Source organism: Hemicordylus capensis, chromosome 5, assembly GCF_027244095.1.
Source record: "Hemicordylus capensis ecotype Gifberg chromosome 5, rHemCap1.1.pri, whole genome shotgun sequence".
NCBI classification, from domain to species: Eukaryota; Metazoa; Chordata; class Lepidosauria; order Squamata; family Cordylidae; genus Hemicordylus; species Hemicordylus capensis.
The window spans coordinates 222,065,194-222,086,987 of record NC_069661.1 but is presented as its reverse complement, the minus strand read 5'-3'; the positions used below and the strand labels follow the sequence as shown (position 1 = coordinate 222,086,987).

Sequence of the window (21,794 nt, the reverse complement as noted above, 5' to 3'; positions counted from 1 at the left end):
CAAGGCACTTAGCAGTTATCTAAGAACATGTTTAGCAATTTCCCCCTTTTTATCTGGATGAAAACCTAGTTTTCAGTCATGCCCCTAACCAAAGAGTCACTGGTAGGAATATTAGGAATAGACACAGGCCTTAATCTATCTATTTGGGGGACCTTTGAAGGTAGGCCCCAGTTGGACCCCCTGCTCAGAGGCGGACTTAACCACAGACCTCAGGTATCAGGTCAGTGGCCTCTTGCCTCCTTGGGGGCCTCCCAGTGATCTGGGGGCGGGCTCCCCACCACCACACTGCTGCCCCATGCCCGCCACTGCCCCACCGATATTTCCCAACCTCACCAATGGGGATGAGGTGATCCAAGCAGAGCAGACCACCCCCTGTGCCAGTAGCGGGCACTGCAGCTGGTGGACCTCTCTTGTGTCTCTGCACAGTTTGAGTATGGACAATGCATGCTCGTGACATCCATACTCAAACTGCGCAGGCCAGAGAGGCCCAACATCTGCATCACCCTTGCTGCTACTGCCACTGCCACAGGGCATGGCCTGCTAAGCTCATCTCACCCCATAACCCCGGTGGTAAAGATGGGAAATATCAGTGGGGCGGCGGGGCGGCAGCAGCAGTGGCAGGGTGGTGGGGCAGCAGCAGGGGCGGGAGGACAGCAGTGGTGGAACAGTGGCGGTGAGCCAGTCCTTGGAGTCCCCCAAGGAGGCAGGAGCAGTGGCGGGACAAAGTATTTTTTTAAAAAATCGAGGGGTGGGGCTCATGGCAGCAGCAGGGCCTCCAAAGCCCTTTAGGCCAGCTGATTTTGGATCTAGGTGCGCCACTGCCCCTGCTCCTAACAGGGAAGCTTTCCCACTCTTTCAGAGATAGACAGCTCTGGGATCCAATGAAAAGATTCGTTTCTGGGCCCAATTCAAAGTGCTGGTTTTAACTTTTAAAGCCCTAAATGGCTTGGGACCGGGTTACCTGAGAGAGCGCCTTGCACCATATGTCCCTTAAAATCTTCTTCAGAGGCCCTCCTCCAGGTGCCAAATGAGGTGAGGCTGGTAGCTACCAGGGAGAGGGCCTTTTTGGTGGTTGCACCCCGTTTATGGAATAGAGAAGCATGGTGGAGTTTGGAACTGAACACTTTGGCTCCACAGGGGTTAAATGAGGAACTTGATTTTTTAAATAAGAATCAAGTGATATTCCTTAAAGTTGATGTTTTTAGAGAATAAATTATAGCAGGGTTTACAATATTGGCAATAATATTTAGATATAGATTTTCTTCTCCAATTAGCAGTGTTATAAGCTTGTGTGAAAGCAAAGGACTACTAACATAGGAAGCTGCCATCTACTGAGTCAGACCATTGGTCTATCTAGCTCAGTATTGTTTTCACAGACTGCTAGCAGCTTCTCCAAGGTTGCAGGCAGGAATCTCTCAGCCCTATCTTGGAGATGCCAGAGAGGGAACTTTACTGGTGGTTTCATTTTTATATTGTTTCAAATGTATTTGTTATGAAGTAGTTTTTCTGCATTTTAAAATTAATTGTAGTGCTACCCCTGAAGAAAGCCTCTTGTGCCTGAAATGCATTGGGCTCCAATAAATGCTCCACAGCACCTTGAGATTTTGTCTCTTGTTATGCTTTTTAGTTGGGTGCTTCCTGGGTCTCCCCCCGCCCTCCATCTGCTACAGCTGTAAAATGGCCAGGGAGAACCAAACTATGTCACTTTGTATTTGTAAAACTATATTATTTCATGGGTATGACACTGTGTTCTCTTCTTCATGTCTCTGTACTGGTCAAAACTGTAATAAACATTTTCTATCTAACTAAATTGCCCTTTTGGAAATCTCCACCCAGCCTTAACACCAGAGTGTTCTCTTCCTGTATTTTCTCTCCATCTACCTGTGGACCCTGCTGGGAAACCTGCTGATTATAGAGAGCTTCCTCCTAGCCCACATGGCTTATGACCGCTATGTGGCCATCTGCCAGCCATTGCACAACACCATAGCAATAGCAACAGCACTTACATTTATATACTGCTCTATAGCTGGAAGCTCTCTAAGCGGTTTACAATGATTTTGCATATTGCCCCCCAACATTCTGGGTACTCATTTTACCGACCTCGGAAGGATGGAAGGCTGAGTCAACCATGGTGATTAACTGAAAGTGCTGTCTTTTCCTGGTGTCTGGATCCTGGATTATTTTTGCTCTCCACTTCTTGCCGTGCGCCCTTCTGACATCACACCTTTGCTTCTTGGGAGATCAAAAAGGGGAAAGGTATTATTGGTATGCTTTCATAAAATGGATTTAGTGTTGCCTTACGTGTTTTGAGGCAGTGCTCTTCTTCAGAGGCAATTCTACAAAACAATGTACAAATTACTACAAGAAGAGTCTGTGTGTGTATGAACTGGAGGAACACGTTGAACATTACAAACAGATGTACAATACTATAGAAATTTATACCAAATTAGGACAATTGGACAAAGATCTAAAACAGTTCAGGGATGAAGTGAAAGAAATGAAAGACAAAAACATTTTGAGAGACAAAGGAGATTATGATTGTAACAAAATATATCCTTGCTCGGATATAAAACCAAAATGGTATCCTTTGCTCTTGACAAAAAAGCTTCATCCAAAAGTACAAATCGTGAGACATCAGCTGAAGAAAATAGCGACAATTACAGCTTTTTCTCTACATTCAGCAGTTTTTAGAAGAAACCCAATGACCCACATGAAGCATACTTTTATCCAAAGGAGAGAAACAGAGAAATACAAACTCAGAATTTCACCAGAGGACTAGAAAGAGAGTATAGTGATTATTGTATCAAACAGAACATTGATATTTGAAGAACAGATCTTAGAAAGAGGGCTATCATATGTCCCAACTCCTGAACATGATCCTGTAGGGACACATTTGGACCTTTTCAAACTAATTAGAACACTCAAGTTGAAACATTTTTTCCAGAACCAGATAGAATCTTGTACTACATCAATTATTCCTTTCAAACCTCCCTCCTTCTTTGTGCCACCAGGACCTTCTCATCCTGGGATTCAACTATTTGAACAAAGGATTTTCAATGAATTAGAATTGTTGGAAAGAGATTGTACCCAAACATGGCACAGTAACAGTAAGATTGAATGAACAGCAATTCATAAATTATACACGGCTTCCTATATCATTATAGAAGAAGCAGACAAGGGTGGAGCCATAGTGATACTTAACAGATCGGATTGAAAAAGAGGTGTATCACCTATTAAGTGATTTAACTACATATACACTATGTGCCAAAGATCTGTTAGTTCCCATACATTCTAAAATCAGAGTAATTCTAGAGGAAGGTTTAGGGACGGGATATAATATCACAATACAGAAACATGAATGTTTGTATAATGAGAAGCCAAGAACACCGGTGTTGTATATTTTACCTAAGATTCACAAACTTGGGTTTCCACCACCAGGGCATCCTATAATACCCACCAATAATTCTATTTTGGAACCACTCCCATATGTGGACTATTTCTTAAAACCTTTTGTACCACTAATGAGATTATACACACACACATATACACGAGAGTCGGCTGATTTTATCAATACATTTCTCATGTATAGGAAGAGGACATTTTGGTCACTTTAGATATAAAATCTGTATATACGAATGTTCCACAACATGAGAAACGCATGACCATTGAAAATACGCTTCACAACAGGACAAAATATACCCACCTTCTCATTTCATTGTCTTTGGCAGAGATTGTGTTATTTCAAAACTATTTCTCTTTTTAACGGTAAATACTATTTGCAAATCAAAGGAATAGCTATGGGGTCCACCATGGCACCAGAAGTGGCAAACTTATATATGGATAACTTGGAGAATAAACACAATAAATCCATTCCAGAACGTTATGATTCTTTGGTGGTGCTATATGTAGATGGCATCTTTGTTTTATGGCAGGGCAATGGGAACCAGTCAAGAGATTTCAATAGTTGGCACAATAACAGATACCAATTTGATATTTGGGATGCAATATACTTTAAGATGTATGAACTAATTGGATGTTCTTGTGTATAAAGAGGAAGGAAGTTTAAACACCACTATTTATAGGAAGTCCACAGATAGAAATACATATTTGTGATATGATAGTTCACATCCTAAACATATAAGATCAATTTTTACATTTGAGAAGGAATTGCTCTGAAAGTTCTCATTTCCAGTTGGAAGCAGAAAAGTTGGAAACCAGCATAGCGGCTAGAGGTTATCCTGGGGAGACAATAAAAACTGCCAAAAACAAAGCTATTGTCATAAACAGGAAAAAACTACTTACGGTTAGTAGTTAAAAATCTACACCCAAATTTGTGGTTTGCAGTTTGACTTTTGACTCTGTATAGTATAGCCTTAAAAAAATACATTCATCAGCAGTGGACATACCTGCCTACAGGACATACCTGCCTGCAAGGAGAAGCCACTTATTATTTACAAAAGGATGAGGAATTTAAAAGAACATTTGGTACACAGCGACACACATTGAAAATCCAGGAATTCTTTAATGCCAGGGTCAGTCCCCACACAAGGACATTTTCTGTGTGGGAATTGCATATATTGTAAACAGGCACACAAGAAAAAATTCTTCCACATCGCATGTGGTACAGTATATGGAATAGAGTGTCCTTGTAGGGGTGTGCAAACCAGTTCGATGTCAAGCCAGTTTGACATTGAGCCAGTTTGGTTTGACGGCCAGGGTTGAACCGAACCACCCCCTGTTCGGTCCAATCCCGGACCGAACCCCCCCCCCAAATATTTGGGGGGTTTGCAGACCTTTTGTCATAAAAAAAATTACTCTTACTCCCCTCTGGGGAGTTGCTGGAAGCAGTGGGGGTGGAGTCAGTGGAGAACTGGCCTTCGATATGCCCCCCTTCGGCCAGTTCTTCGCCCATTTGGGCGTTCTTCGGCTGGTTTTGTGCCTTCTCCCGGCGGCCATTTTGGAGGCTGCGTGCCTGCACACTGCACCAGGCCATGCAGAGGCACAGTGTGCAGGCTGCAGCCACCAAAATGGCTGCCGGGAGAGAGCTGGCATACTGAAGGTCAGCAGGAGAACCTCTGTGGACACCCGCTGCCACCTGTGGACACCCGCTGCCACCCGCTGCCAACTCCCCAAAGGGGAGTAAGGGTATATTTTTCTGACAAATTGTCCGCGAACCCCCCCCCGGACCAAACCAAGCCAGGGGGGTTCAAGGGGATGCCGGACCGAACTGGCCTGGTTGGGTTCGAGTCTGGTCCAGACTTGAACCGAACCGGGCCAGCCAGTTCCATGCACATCCCTATGTCCTTGTAAATTATTATACATAGGGAAGACTTTTAGAAACCTTAAATGCATTGGAGAACACAAATGCAACATCCAAAATCAATGCAAAGGAGAACCATTAGTCAAAAAAGAACCATTTTTAAAAGCAGGCCTGCTCAACTTTGGCCCTTCTGCAGATGTTGGCCTACAACTCCCATAATCCATGGCTATTGGCCACTGTGGCTATGGGGATTATGGGACTTGTGGTCCCAAAACACCTGGGGGGCCTAAGCTGAGCAGGCCTGAGCAGGTTTTGGCAATGCCCCACTTTTGGCTCCACTTGTCACCTACGTTGGCTCCACCCATCACCGTCACTACCCGGGCACCCACCCAGTTCCAGGAGTTACCAGCCACCACTGGGTTGCACCAGGATTGTGGCACAGGGGTCAGGGGCTTAACACTTTGTCCCATGTTGATTCTCTAACTTAAATCACCCTTTGAAACTGCAGATCAAGAGGTGGACCAAAGAGTCAATGAATCTATGAGATGCAGTGTCACCATAGAACTTGTCTCCTTCTCCAGGGTACACTGTATAGAGTTCAAGGTGAGCAGCAGGGAGGGAAAGAAAATTCCCATCAGGTAATCAATTACTAGAGAAGCTCTAATGACAGAAATGGGACTATATTGTGAAGAAAAGGTAAGGACGCTATTACAAAAGGGCATTCCCTCCCACCAAAAAAGGTTATTTGGAAAGTTCTGAAATAAAGGCTAAGGCTTCAAATGCCTGTTCAACCATAATTCAGTTTAATTAGTTCATCAAGGTGACCAAAATATTTAAATGAGGTTTAATTATAAAGACTGAAGCAATGACTTCATGAAAGTGAAGCTTAATCTTCAAGAAATCAAGACAGCCGGAATAAGCCAATCAGCAAAGCAAAAAGCAGGTTGACGCTAATTAATAATAATATAGTAATATCTCATCTCTGTCTGATCTGTTTGCAAAATGTATGCTCAGCAAGCATAAGCCACAGTGCCCATCACTGGAGGAAATGCACCTGATATAATTTTGCTACTGCTGAGGTAGAGAATGAGACAATGAGGCTATTCTCACATGCAGTGGAAACCGGGCTAAGAGAGCCCAGCCCGGTCTTCACTCCATTAGAACAGCCGGGAGCTGTGCAGCTCCTGGCAGCAGCGCAGCAGCAAACTTTCTTGGGTAGTCTGCCACTTAACCCAAGTTTTGGGTGCAGGAGTGCCCAAAAAGTGGGTTAACTGCTCGTGTGTCACCGTGGTGCAGCTCCGTGCCACAACGATACATGAGTAGTCTCCTGACTAGGAGGCTAAAACAAGCCTCCTGGCATTGGGAGGCTCCCCCAAAGGCAGCCCACATTCACTGGGAGGTCCCTGAACCCCACCACCCCAAACGGCTTCGTGACAAGGCCGGTAATCATCTGGGTGGCTGATCTGGCTGGCCAGGGAGGGCTCCCTGCTTGTCTGCGGGGAGAGCAGGTCAAACCTGCTCTCTCCGCAAACCCTATTCAGGCTCTATGCACGCATTGTGTGTAGAGCCTTAAAGTATAGTTTGTCATTCCCACAGAGTGTGGTTTCCACAATACTACCCATCAGAGTCATGCTACAGCTCAGCTGAGGGAGTAGATACAAAGTCTGAAGTCCTGACATGTAGCAGTCTGTGGCTATCTATTAAAGTGGCAAAAGTGCATCCATTATTATTTTGCTACCTCTGGAAAGGAAAATGAGATGATATGGATGATGTAAATAGCAATAAGTGGATTTCTGAAAGCTAGCTTTCATATTTTGCTACACCTGAACTGGAAAAACAGACAGAAAACCAGGTACGAAGTCCTGGCATGAAAGAATTTCCCAATACCCATAAGACTTTCATAGACACAATCCATCATATTTTGCCTGGAACTGGACATATAGTGGCTGACATACTGCACAAAAATCTGCACATATTGCAATGGAACATGCATACAGTTACACAAGAGCACTCTTTGCACAAGCACAAAAATTTCATGAATGGAGTTGTGCAATGGATGGCTGCTGGAAATAATAGACATTCATTGTGCAACAACAACTGTAAATCAAATATTGTATGAATGGACTTGTGCAATATATGGCCATTGAAAATAATGGTTGTCCATTGCACAACAGTATTTCCACACTTTTTGCAATTGTGCATAGAATCACTCTTCTATGCACAATTTAATGCATGTTCAGTTGCAAGACACATGGTACTTTGAGCAGTATGTCGGCCACTAGTTTTAGGCCTGGGTCCTGACATGTAGCAATTTCCAGCTAAGAGTGGCAGAAGTGCACTCTCTCTTGTTTAGGTGGAGTAGTAGAATAAGGCCATAGTTCAGTGGTAAAGCTAAAGCAGCTGCTTTACATACAGGTGGTCCCAGGTTTAACCGCCAGTAACTTTGTGTACCTACAAAGATTAGAATTGTTTGGACCATGGTTTTTCCCATGACCCTCTAGTGATGCGGAAAGTTGGACTTTGAAGAAGCAAGATAGAAAAAATATCGACTTTTTTGAACTTTGGTGCTGGAGAAGACTTTTGAGGATAGCATGGACAGCCAGGAAAACAAACACATGGATCATAGAACAAATCAAACCATAATTTTCACTTGAAGCACAAATGACCAGGCTCTAACTATCATACTTCGGACACATTATGCAAAAACCCAGCTCCCTTGAGAAGTCCATAATGCTGGGACAATTTGAAGGAAAGAGAAGAAGAGGACGACCAGCAGCAAGGTGTATGGACTCGATTACAACAGCAATGACTGCACCACTGAGAGACCTTAAAGGCCAAGCTGAAGACAGATCATCCTGGAGAGAATCTATCTATGCTAAGAGTCGACACCAACTTGACAGCGCTTAATCAATCAATTAATCATTAAATCAGTCAAACTCCAGTTAAAGGGACCAGGCAGCAGATGCTGATCCTTCTGCCCGAGAATCTGGAGATACATTGCAAGTCGGAGTAGACTATACTGGGCTAGATGGATCTATTGTCTGATTCAGTGCAAGCACAGTATGTACATACTGTAGGAGATACAGCTCCTCATGACATCAACTCTTAGCACCAGCAACCCTATTGACCACTAGGAGCATTGGGGGTAGAGATAGTAAGAGGATTCCCTCTCTGACCTTGCTTTTGCTCCTCTGATTCCCCTCTGTTAGGCTGATACTATCAGGCTTCATTCTCTCACTTGAAGAGACAGACTTCTGCCTTATTCCTTGCCCTCTTCCTGATGTAGCAAATAGCCAGGCATGTAGGCTTATCTCTCTCTCCAATGTATTTCCTAAATGAACTACTTTACTTAGAACTTTAACTCCATGTCTCCAGACAATATTAATTAGCAGTGCTCTCCTTACCTGTGAACTTCTGCTGTAGCTGGGGTAGATAAATACATCTCCCCTCTAAGCTCTCTACTACATATGGTTTGCTGACCCTAAAGGATAGGGTCAGATTATACTGTATACAGGTAGTAGATTCAGAGGAATGGAGCTTGTTTGCTGTACCTGATCTTAAGAGACAAAGCTCCAGGTATAAGTTCAGACAGCTGGCATTTGATGCATTTGTTCAGAGGAAGCATGCTGTATATAGGATTGTAATACACTAGTGATTCTACATCAGCCATGTTGCATAACCATCCACTGGGACCTGATTAAAACCTGCTACAATTTGTGGAAAAATCCCCACTTTCTTGCATTAACTTTGGATCAGGGAAGAAAAAGAAGCAATCCAAATCAATTGATCTTATTGAAAGCACTTTAACCTTTTTCTAATTGCTTAATTTGGTTTACGTGCACATTCTTGCTCATGTTTTATGTTGTGTGGCTGATGGATGGCATGGCATTGCACTTATGTCCTTTGCTATGGCACAGTGCCTTTCCTTACACATTCTGCATTAGTGATTCTCTGGGCTCAATTTGGTTAGTGAACAAGTTCTTCCTCATATTTGGTGGGAAGAGGCTATAGCTCAGTGGCAGAACACATGCTTTGCATGCAAAAAGGTCCCAGGTTCAATCCCTGGTATCTCCAGGTAGGTCTGGGAAAGACCCATGTCCAAAATAATGGAAAGCCACTGCCAGGTAAAGGAGTCCAGACTCCGCCCCCTGCAGTTTTGGTTCAGCTCCTACTGACCTAGCTTCATTGCCTACTTCACTAGCCAGCCCTCCCTGCAAGTCCACTCCTTTCCCAGGCAATCTTACCCAAGGGGGAACTGACAATGGGGAGGTCCCCTAGTGACAGGAAAGGCTTTGAAGACCTCTTATTGAATGCTTTGCTGATTCAAGAAGCATTATCCTCACTCTGCATGGACTTTGTTTGCCCTCAGATGTAATTGGCTATGTAGACATGACATCATCCCATTCAGTACATGATTGGATGGAGTCACTCTAAGAAGAAAGAGGTGCAAAAACAGAACAAACAAGACATCAGAACAGAAGCAGATATTAGAAACCATGGAAGTGAACAGAATTTTAAAAGGCAAACATTATCTCAAGGGTTTGGGAAAAAATATTTCTGCCCTGCCCCATGAACCAGCTCTGAAAGAAACAATTTCCACTTGAAAATTGAGTGGGAGAACATTCAGCACACCCTGAAGACTTGTTTTTGTCTAATTTCACTTTATATTGCTGACAGTTGTTCTTCTCTTCCCTTTCTCTCTCACTCTTTTAAACTTCCATCTATTCTGATTTTAAGATTTTCTTGAAGTGTCAGTGAAAAATCTTAACAGTATTGCTGAACAATCATCAGTTGTTTGCAAAGTGTAACAAAGAAAAATGTCAAAACCTACATGGCATTGAAAACAAGATGTTAAAAAATAATAACAAGCAGGCAAAGCCTAAAAGGCGTAGTTTTAAAAAAATGTTTGGCCATAGATATTTTTGTTTTTAGATAGAATGGTATGAAATGTGTGCAGTTAATCTCACCCCAGAGTTTTAAACTCCAACAATATTGTTTATTTCTGTATATAACATGTTAAATACTCTGATTTATCTATGTATTTATTAAATCTATAAACTATCTTTTGTATTCTATTCAGTGATCTTTGATATTTTGTTTTTTAGAAGTTTGTCCCAGTAGGGATCCGGTAGAGTGTGGGGGAGCAGTCTTCTGAAAGGAAAAGAGAGGGAAAGGAGAAGAAGAAAATAGAGTTCCTTCTGAATATACTCTTAGTTAAATCTACATAGATTAGACTGTGTTTGTGAGGGAAGCAGTTATAAAACACTGAGGCTATTCTCACAACCTCTGAAAACCAGGCTAGGGGAGCCCAGCCCGGTTATCAGAGGTCATGTGCAGAGGTCATGTGCCATGGCTACTCGTGAGGAGACACCCCCCCCCAACTGGGAGGTTCCTACAAGCCTACTGGCTTCGAGGGTCTCCCCAGAATGCCCTGTGCACTTGCACGAGGCATCCTGGGACTTCCAGGGACCAGGTGGCCCCCGATTCCCACCGCTCCTACCAGCTCCATAACAGAACCGATAATTGTGTGGGCAGCCGATCCGGCCACCCAGGGACAGATCCCTTCTTGTATGCGAGTAGAGCAGGCTAAGCCCGCTCTGCCCGCAAACCACCTCTAGGTGTTTCACTTTGATTGTGTGAAGCGCCTCACTGTCTTTCACTTAAGGACCATAAAGTGGTATAGAATAAATTAAGGCATTGTGGAAACAAACTTGAAATCACAATGGCTGACATCCAGACTGGCATCCAGATGTTGGCCATAACAGCACTCGAGATTCTCCCTGGGAATACCGGGGTCTCTTTGGAAGATGAACATAAGAACAGCCCCACTGGATCAGGCCCAAGGCCCATCTAGTCCAGCATCCTGTTTCACATAGTGGCCCACCAAGGAAACCTACGGACTCAGAACCTGAGAGGGAGGTCACCTACCTTGGAGACTGTTGGTTCTGATAAAGAAGCCCCCCATGGGGAGCCAGAGGCACCTACCTGTCAGGAAACACCCCCCCATTGACCCCATAGAAATCTATGCAAATGAGACCCCAGATGTCTCTGCTCCTGAACCCCAGCCAGCAGAGCCCCCACAGTCAGACCCCTTTCCCCTCTTTGCTCCAGGGGGTACTGGGGAAGCACAAGCCTCAGGATCTCCTTATAAGGAAGAGCCACCATCTTCCCTACCAAGACCCAGAGAAAGGCACTGGCAAGCTTGGCTGGAGCTTCAACAATGCCATAGGAGTGCACACCTTGCAGGTTGACAGCTCAGCATGGAAAGGCCTCCTCATGAAGAGGGGTCTACTCTAGAGGAGGAAGCAGATCTGGAGCCAGGTGATGATAGAATCCTGAGCACCAAGGAGAAGGGTGAGTGTCTGCTGGCTACCATTTAAATCCTGAGGTGAGTCTCAAATTGGTGAGACTCGCCCAGAGCAGGTTTGCAGGGAGAACGGGCTTAGCCCACTTTCCCCACAGACGACTGGAGGGGAAGCCCTGGGCGGCCGGATTGGCTGCCTACATGACTGCCGGCTCCATCACGGAGCTGGCGGGGGCTTGGGAGTTTGGGGGTTACGGAAGTTCCACCATGCTCTGCACAAGTGCACAGAGCATGCTGGAGAGACTCCCGAGCCGGGAGGCTGCTTTTAGCCTCCCGGTTGGGGATTTCCTCGTGTGTTGCCATGGTGCAGAGCCACACCGTGGCACACATGATCATAGAGCCCAAGTTAGCAGAGCACTCGCTCTGCTAACTGGGGTTAGGGGAGGGCTCCGTAAGCAGGTTACCCGCTTGAGAGAAACTGGGCTCGCCTGCAAGCCTGGTTGTTCTCATGGTCTCCAGAAAGTGGGCTAGGCTCCCTTAGCCCACTTTTTGACTATTGTGAGAATCGCCTCCCTGTCTTTCCTCAGATCAGTTGCTGGTTTAACAGATCTCCATGCTGTATTCTCCCAGTGCAGTTCCCGACCCAGTTCTAGCAGTCTAACTTGTTTTTGAATTGCTTTTGAGACCAGCAAATTCCAGGTTTTATACCAGGTGACCCCACCTGCCCTGAAACTTTGTGCTAAGCAGCCTTGTTCCTGCCTACTAGCTCTTCAGCACTGCCCAAGGAATATTGGTTGTTGCCCAAAAAACATCTGTTGCTGCTGCTTGTTGCTGTTGATTTCTCCAGCAGTCCATTTATGCATACCTCCACGATTCATGTCTGACCCCTTTGACTATCCTGGAGCATCCCCAGTGGTGATTTGTTGTACAGCTGAACACCTGAGCCTTGTGGGGGAAAGCAGGACAACAACAAAACACAGCACAAAGGAATAGCAGCTGTTAAACCAGCCTATTCTGAAATGGCAAGTATACTATGAATCCCAGATTTTTAGCACAGCCATGCGATCTTCTGGCACAACTTCATTTTTTATGCAATTGACATGAATCCTATTCAGATCATCTGGAAAAGTCTGGTTACAGTTGCTGCCGGTTTGTTTGGTGGCAACCCAGCACCGGGCTTTCTCTGTGGCTGCCCCGAGGCTCTGGATTACACTCCCTGCTGAAATAAGAACATCTCCTTCTCTGCTTGCTTTTAGGAGGACACTCAAGACATTCCTGTTTTCTCAGGCTTCTAACTGAAATTTAAATATGAATGTTTTTAAAATGTTTTCCCCCCACTGAAATTGTTTTATATGTTTTATGAATTTTAACTGTATTATATATTGTATTTACATTTGTTATGTTTTAATTTGTACACCGTCTAGAGATGTCTATATCGGGCAGTGTAGAAACGATAAAGTGTTTTGTACGTCAGTATGTCAGCCATTGCAGTCTTCTCCTCTGCCCAGCTGTCATGGGGAATAAGGAGAGAGCAGAACACCAATATCTGTTACCTAAGAAGCACAATTTGATAACCTAGCTGCTTTGGACCTCAGTTTTTACTAGATTTACATTCTAGTAAAAGAAACAAACAAATCCCCCCCCCCCACAAGAACAGCAAGAAAACTTGGCACGCTAGGGGTCTGTTGCTTTTTAAGAAGCAGAAGTCACTTCATGTCCTTCTCTCTGCCTGAAACCCTGCCTGAGGGTACGGAGTGCACAAAGTGACATAAGCACACCCCACATGACATCTCCTGCAGCACATTCAGAAAAGGAACGCTTGCAAGAATCTCTAAGTCCCCTTCAAAGGTTTTGTCAAAAGTAGCAGTATTTCAATACAACCCCAGTGCCTCTGCTCAGGCCCCAACTACATAGAGTTGTATTTCTTTGACGCATCACTACAGTGAGTATGAATCAGTGGGACTTTGCTTGCTCTTGAGAGGATGGAGGATACTGCATTTGAATACTGATGTCACATTGCATTTTTAATTTTTATTTTATGAAAAATTAAAGTATGGAGATGTTTTGGACTTGTCCTTTGATTATCCAGTTCAGATTGAAAGTTTTGGATATTATAAAGGAGATAATGGAATATGTTTTAACTTATGATCTAGAAATAGTTATGTCAGAGAGCCCCTGGTGGCGCAGTGGTAAAAAAACTGCCGCCCTGTAACCAGAAGGTTACAAGTTCGATCCTGACCAGGGGCTCAAGGTTGACTCAGCCTTCCATCCTTCCGAGGTCGGTAAAATGAGTACCTAGAATGTTGGGGCAATATGCTAAATCATTGTAAACCGCTTAGAGAGCTTCGGCTATAGAGCGGTATATAAATGTAAGTGCTATAAGCAATGCCAAAGGGGTCATTCTAGAGAAGGGTAGGCAACCTTGACTCTCCAGCTGTTGAACTTCAACACAATGAAGTTCTTCTCATGCACAGCCTAACCCAAACTAAGGAAGCCCAGACTGGGCTAGGCGGTGTGTGAGAACCACCAGGATTGGGCCCGATCCCAGTGGAGAAGCGCTGCCTAGCCCCTCTTTGTAGCCCAGCTGTTAGCTGAGGCTAAGGGAGCAACTGCTCCCTTAACCCAGGCCACGGGCTCATGTGTTCTCTGGGGCTATGTTTAACCACAGTGGACACAGTAATGGGAGCCTAGAGCACCTCTCCACTGGGGGAATCCCCCAATGCATTGCAGGTGTTGCGCAGTGCATCGTGGGCTCTCCGGAGGCTGGGATTCGCCGTCCCGTCTCCGGAGCTCCGCACTGCAGGCCTGCAGCACCAATCATATGAGAGCGCGGTTTGCGCTCCCAGCAACATAAAATCAGTCATCTGGTGGGAAGATGGTTTAATTAGCCTCCCCCCTGCCCTGCTCACAGTCCTGTCCACCTGGTCTTGTGAACCTCCATGTATTGTGGTTGGGAGTGAGGTGGGGAGAACTGTAGTCCAATGGCTGGAGATCCAGGGTTGTTTACCCCTGTTCTGGAGGTTGATCTGGAGCTGGTATTTTGTTTATCAGCAGCAAGGCTTTGTATTTCATCTTACTGAAAATCTCCACATCCACCCTCATTAATAAATCAATATAAATGTATTTGGAGCATTGTATTACTCGTAAAATCAACTTATTTTAGAATATCAGAACTGAATGAAAAAGCAGACATATTTGTACAGTGATGGATTTTGTTTATTACATCCTGGAACTCGGCATTTAATGATGTGCTAATGGCACAGTGGGGAAATGAATTGCCTAGAGAGCAAGAGGTTGCTGGTTCAAATCCCTGCTGAAACACCTATATAGGGCAACAGCAATATAGAAAGGTGCTGAAAGGCATCATCTCATACTGCATGGGAGAAGGCAATGGTGAACCCCTCCAGTATTCTACCAAAGAAAACCACATGGCTCTGTGGGCGCCAGGAGTCGAAACTGACCTGAGGGCACAACTTTACCTTTACGCCCTTATTCTTTGCTTTCTTTGTTATGAGTGCATTGTGTTTTTGTATTAAAAAATTAAAAATATATAAGATATACAATTTAAAATCAATGTTGTTATCATACTTCTTAAACAGCAATGCCCACCATAAATGGCACAGTGTAATTCTCCAGACAGAGTTGCATATCCATGTTTTGGATGGTCCTTTGTTTCAAGCCTATTCAAAATAGAGTCAGTCCCTCCCTCTAAGCTATTTGAAGCCCAAGGCAGCCAGGGACTGCACTTAGGTAGGAATCCAGAAAAGAATTGATTGACCAACCTATGATGACCAAGTCATTCTAATATGGGTTGCCACACCGCTTTCGCTGCAAGTTGTACAGGGCCACTGCACATTCCTACATTCACTACCAAAGAACTTTTTGTGTGTGGAAATCTGATTCTGCCATGTGATTTTGTGTATTCACTCAAGGCTTTGATTCATTATGAGCAGAAGAGAAATCACAGAGGATAGTGCTGACAGTTGCATTTCAAGTTGCACAAATAAGCCTTTCCTTTATGTTCCTCTTATATTTATGACAACTGTTTTGATTTATATCATGTTAACATGTTGCATCTTCTGCACTTGAAAGCCAGAGCTGAACAGTGAACAGAAAATTGGGCAGAGTTAAGTCCTGCCACTGCCATAGAATCAGAGGCCTCAAAGCAGCATCACGTGTGGAATTTGAGGTTTGTATTCAATGTGTCTCACACACACACACACCAAAATATAGAGAGATGCTGCATGAATGACTGAGCCAAAACTACTCACCATTTTCCAGTGATGTTTTTAAAAAAAATCTCTGCCAATTTTTCAGTATTCCAAAAATGTTTGTCTGGGTATTTGCATTGCCCTCTCTTGTTAACCTAAGAACAGCCCTGCTAGAATCAGGCCCAAGGCCCATCTAGTCCAGCATCCTGTTTCACACACTGCAGGCAGGAGTTGAGGGCATGCCCTCTCTCCTGCTGTTACTCCCCTACACCTGGTATTATTCAGAGGCATCCTGACTCTGAGGCTGGAGGTGTTCTTTTTCTCTGTCGTTAGTTTCCCTCACCTAGCCAAATTGGATTATGTAGCTCATCCCATTCACTGTCTGACCCTTTATAAACTAGAATCAGTCTTCTGACTAATCCAGGAAAAATTGCCCTCACTCTCAAATGTCTTCCCTTGTCCAAAGATGCATCATCATTTAGCCAGATCTGGTTGGCCACATAGGTCCATTACATCACCTTTTGTAGCCTGAGTTGCAGAATTACAGCACATACACTATGAGCTCTCTGCCACCCCCAAACCATTGTCCTGGTTGCTCTGAAAGATAGGGTCATAACCAGGGGCGGAGCTGTAATTGTGCATATGGGTTTGAGGAACCCATGCACAGCTGCTGCCGGGGCCTCCTCCAGTTGTTTCTGGGGCTGCCATGTTTGCCCCTTCTTTCCCCACTGCTGTCACGATGAGCACACAATACGGAGGTGACCTCCCTGACCAAGCAACACACAGCAGGCTGCCCTGCTCCCTCCACTCACCTGGACAGCATGTATGCAAGGGCAGGGCAGCCTAATCTGGGCAGGCTGCTCAGTCAGGAAGGCTGCCACCACACGTGAGTGAGGGAAGAGAAGGGGCACCGTAGGGGGGCACCAGGGGGGCAGGCAGCCCAAACACGGGCCACCCATGCCTTCTCTACACCACCGGTCATAACACTAGGGAAGTTTGAAATCAGAGAGAGCTGTTCCACTTAGCTGAGATATTGACCTGTTGATGTTTGCTTGCAGCAAAAAGTGGGGCTGGAAAGAGGTAAGAGTTCCCAGGGGACTGGTTGAATATGTAAATGAGCTGAGAAATCTGATATGGAAAGTTGACCTTGCACTATGTGTTTGAAAGCCATGAGGGCTGGAAACACTCTTCGCCAGAAATGCCTTCATAGGTTAGAGTCTAAGGACAATGCCTAAGCCCCTGGTGGCGCAGTGGTAAAACTGTTGCCCTGTAACCAGAAGGTTGCAAGTTTGATCCTGACCAGGGGCTCAAGGTTGACTCAGCCTTCCATCCTTCCAAGGTCGGTAAAATGAGTACTCAGAATGTTGGGGGCAATATGCTAAATCATTGTAAACTGCTTAGAGAGCTCCGGCTATAAAGCGGTATATAAATGTAAGTGCTATTGCTATTGCTATTGCTATTGCTATTGTCCTGTTAAAGAGCTGAATGAGAGCCTTGCCCCATATGTTCCTACCCAGACCTTGAAATCTTCTTCAAAGGCCCTGCTCCAAGTGTCCCTGCGAAATGAGGTGAGGTGGGTGGCTGCTAGGAAGAGGGCCTTTTCAGTGATGGACTCTTGTTGATGGAATAGCCTTCCGGTGAGACTTGCCTAGTGTTGTCACTTTTTTTTTTAGATTCCAGGTGAAGCCCTGCCCTTAAAAAAAAAAAATTATACCATTTTTGTATTTTATTGTAATTTCATTTTGTTTTAATGTGCTTTTAATTGTGTTTTTATTCAATCATTGTTTTTCTTTGTGAGCTCACCAGAAAACAATTGTTATGGGGAGGCTAAGATACAAAGCAGGGGTTTTTTTTGTTTCAATGGGACTACTTTGTGTAATTTTTCTCAGTGAGGTGATTCTCACGGCCGCCAAGAAGCGGGCTAAGGGCTAGCCTGCTTTTTGGCGGCTGGCACGGCTCCTGGCAGCAAACCCCGCTAATTTCCCCCTCCCCTTAGCCCAGGTTAGCAGAGCGAGTACTCCGCTAACCCAGGTTTATGGGTCATGTGTTGCCATGGCGTGGCTCCGCACCATGGCAACACATGAGGAGACCCCCAGCCGGGAGGCTGCAAGCAGTCTCCCAGACTCTGGGGTCTCTCCAGGATGACCCGCAAAGCCCTTGATCCCCACAGAGCTGGCAGTCATGTGGGTGGCTGATCCGGCCACCCAGGGCTGCTCCAGTGATTGTCTGCGGTGAGAGCAGGCTAAGCCCGCTCTCCTCACAAACCCCCTAGAGGTGAGTCTCACTGATCGTGAGACTCGCCTCACTATGAGGAGATTATCACGAGCCACTAAAAGTGGGCTAAGGGAGCCTAGCCCGCTTTTAGTGGACCGTGTGCTGCCACGGGAGCAGCACGGCTCCTGGCAGCAAACTCCACTAATTCCTCCTCCCCTTAGCCGAGGTTAGAAGAGCAAGCGCTCTGCTAACCGCGGCTTTTGGATCGTGTGTTGCTGCGGCATGGCTCTGTGCCGTGAAAACCCACGAGTAGGCCCCTGACCAGGAGGCTATAAAGCAGCCTCCCAGCTCGGGGGTCTCTCCAGCATGCCCTGGGCCCTCTCCCAGGGCATGCTGGAACTACCAGGGGCCACGCGGCCCCCAAACTCCCCAGCCCCCACTGGCTCCGTGACGGAGCCGGCAGTCATGTGGGTGGCTGCAGTGGCCGCCCAGGCAAGGCTTGCTGCTTGTCTGTGGGGAGAGCGAGCTTAGCCCGCTCTCCCCGCAAACCCTCTGGAGGCGGGTCTCATTGTTCGTGAGACCCACCTCTATGTCAGTCAAATAGGTTATTCTCATGACCTCTCAAAAGTGGGCTAAGGGAGCCCAGCCCACTTTCAAACAGTCATGAGAACCACCGGGCTCACAGGTGAGCCCAGTGGTTCAGCGGTGGCTAGCCTGCCTAAATACCCTTCCCCTAAAACAAGGTTAGCAGAGTAAGCCCTCCACTAACCCAATTTCTGTGATCGTGAATCGCCGTGATGCAGCTCAGTGCCATGGTGACTCACGAGGAGATCCCCAACCTGGAGGCTAAAACAAGCCTCCGAGCATCGGGGGTCTCCCCAGAATGCCCCACGCACTTGCGAGAGGCATTCTGGGACTTCTGGGGGCACACTGGCCCCTGATCCCCGCAGCCCCAACCAGCTCCATGACGGAGCCGGTAATCATTCGGGTGGCTGATCTGGCCGCCCAGGGCTAGCCCCCTGATCATCTGCGGGGAGAACAGGCTTGACCCGCTCTCCCCGCAGAACCCTATTAGGCTCTACACACCAATCATGTGTAGAGCCTCAAGTTATTTAAATTCTGCGGCAGATGTCACATTTGCAGAATCACACAATGAGGCGAGTCTCATGATCAGTGAGACTCGCCGAAAGGAGATCTGCGGGGAAAGCGGGCTTAGCCCGCTCTCCCTGCAGACGATCAAGGCAGCAGCCCTGGGTGGTCGGATCAGCTGCCCACATGACTGCCGGCTCCGTCACGGAGCCGGCGGGGGCTGCAGGGATCAGGGGCCGCGCGGCCCCCGGAAGTTCCAGGATGCCCTGCACGAGTGTGCGGGGGCATGCTGGAGAGACCCCCAAGGTCTCTGCTTGCAGCCTCCCGGCGGGGGGCCTCCTCATTTGTTGTCATGGTGCAGATTCGTGCTGCAGCAATACATGAGCAAAAGAATGTGGTTAACGGAGCGTTAACTCCATTAACCTCGTTTTAGGTGAGGGATACTGATGCAGTTTACCCACTTTGAGGAAACCGGGCTCTCCTGCAAGCCCGGTGGTTCTCACGCTCGCCCAAAAGTGGGTTAGGCGAGTTTTGGCCAATCATGAGAATAGCCTCAATATGGACTGCAGAATCAAATGCAGGATCATAGAACATGTGAGCTTCCCTATTTATTAATTTTGGTAAAGGCAGAGTTTTGTCTACCAGCTTTTTGCATACATTTTTTTTAAAAGCACTGTTATATACATGTTCCTAAATTACTCCAGGACATTGTGTTTCTGTGGGATCATTTCACAGCTCAGGTGGCTGAGGACATTGATCCTGCAGACTAGTGGCTTGCAATGTACCTGAGGCATGCAGTAATCCTTCAGACTTTAGATGCTCCCTGTTGAGTCTCAGCAGTGTGCAAGGTATATAGTATTATTACCAGATCACTCTCTCAAGTCCAATTGATTTCCTAACTATGCCTTACTAACATGGATGAAGAGACATAGTGTTTGCCCTCCAGTAGCAGAGGAGTGGGGTGGAGGGTGGGGGGAAGGCTTTGCATTGGAAATGGGTGGAAGAACCGACCCCAAGAGAAAGACATTATCCTGGGAGGATTTCAGCTTTAAGCAGCTGAGTGAATCATCTTGCTTATATTTCATAAGCGCTAATCCAAAAACCAAAAAACAAAGATAAATAAAATATTGTTTTAAAGGATCACTAACCAGGCATATTGCTGGCAATTGGAAGTCAGTCACTGGTGGCAAACATCCACTTCAGGATGCTAATTTTTAAGCTAATGAAGTCTTGCTGAACATAAAAAAGGCATTAGGCATCTACTAAAGCACGGAGTGAAAAAAGAGCCACACAATGCAAGATGTTGCGATGTCTTTATTATTTCTCGCACAGCCAATGCAAGATGTTGCGATGTCTTTATTATTTCTCACACAAACCACTACTGCATGTGTTGGGAAATGATTGCCAACTACCGGCCAATTTGTAGAACACCCAATGGGCCCAAAGTGGCCACTTGGAATTCCTTTGAGGGGCAACTCCCTGCCTGTGGTCAGCCAGTCAACTGGGACAGTTTTCAAGTGCAGAATAAAACATTTTTCATGCCACCACAAGTGTTTGATAAAATGGCATTTACAGTGGCATGCACCTATGCATGGTGTCTGCTCATAACCTGCTGGCCATGAGTAGAGAGCTGACACATCCACGGACATTTCAAAAATCCTGCGAGGTATAATCACTCTTCATTCCCTTTTACAGACTGAAAACTGAAGCTGAGAAAACTTTGAGTATATCCATGGCTGACCTGGCCTTTGAACCCTTGTCTCTTAGATTGCTACTTCAGAAGTTTTCTGAAACAGTTCATTCTGCTTCCTTGTCATCATAATTCATCATAATTATGGACCCTGAGAAGAACGCAAGAAAGGAGGTGCCCAAGCCAGGGGAGAGCATAACGTCAGCTCCCATAGAGACCAGCACTGGTCTGTGAGGACTTTTGGGGCAACCTCTCCCCCCACCTTCCCAGGAGTACTGAAAGACCTGTGTGCCCTGAGAGGAAGGCAAGAAAGGAGGCACCCAGGCCAGTGAGCTCATGTCCTCAACTGAAAAGATCAGCAATGGCCTGAGACTACAGCCCAATCCATACATTATGCTGTACCAGTGTACAGATGTCTACACCCATACATGTCTTTGTGTGAATGATTGTACCCGTGTTCATGTTAAAAGTGAATCTGGATACAGATGCCTCAAATGCATGATAGTCCTCTGCTAACTGAGCAAAGAGGCACCTTTTTAAGTGGTGATTCTCTTTATTGAAGAGCAGGAGAGCAACTGGTCCTATCCATCTCCAGCACAGCATCCCTCCAGTGACTGTGGCTGGTGTCTCTCTTATGTTTCTTTTTTAGATTGTGAGCCCTTTGGGGACAGGAAGCCATTTTATTTATATCTGTGTAAACCACTTCGGGATCTTTAGTTGAAAAGTGGAATACAAATAGCCATCATATTTGTATTCATATGGCATGGATAGGGAGTGTACTGCTCCATCTGTGTTCAACATGTGTGAATGATGGTACCGGGGTTCAACTGTGTAGTTCAGCAACTAGGGATGTGCGAACGGTTCGGATCTGAATTGGTAGGATGGTAGCTGCCACCCAGGGGTACCTGTCACCCAAACCCCAAAGCAATCGGACACTCATACAATTTTTTTATGAATTTTTGAAAATTATCTTTATTTTTTTCTCATAGGATATAATGGGTCTCGAACCAGGCCATTATTCCTTAT

At 45.8% G+C, this 21,794-nt stretch overlaps 1 long non-coding RNA gene across 1 annotated transcript; it reads left to right on the top strand.

Moving 5' to 3' along the window:
- The first annotated feature begins 16,582 nt into the window (after positions 1-16,582).
- LOC128326331 (uncharacterized) lies at positions 16,583-21,089 on the top strand. The gene is made up of 3 exons (XR_008307987.1): positions 16,583-16,661; positions 16,834-16,855; positions 20,846-21,089. It is a non-coding gene; the product is annotated as an uncharacterized LOC128326331 (long non-coding RNA).
- Positions 21,090-21,794: the final 705 nt, after the last annotated feature.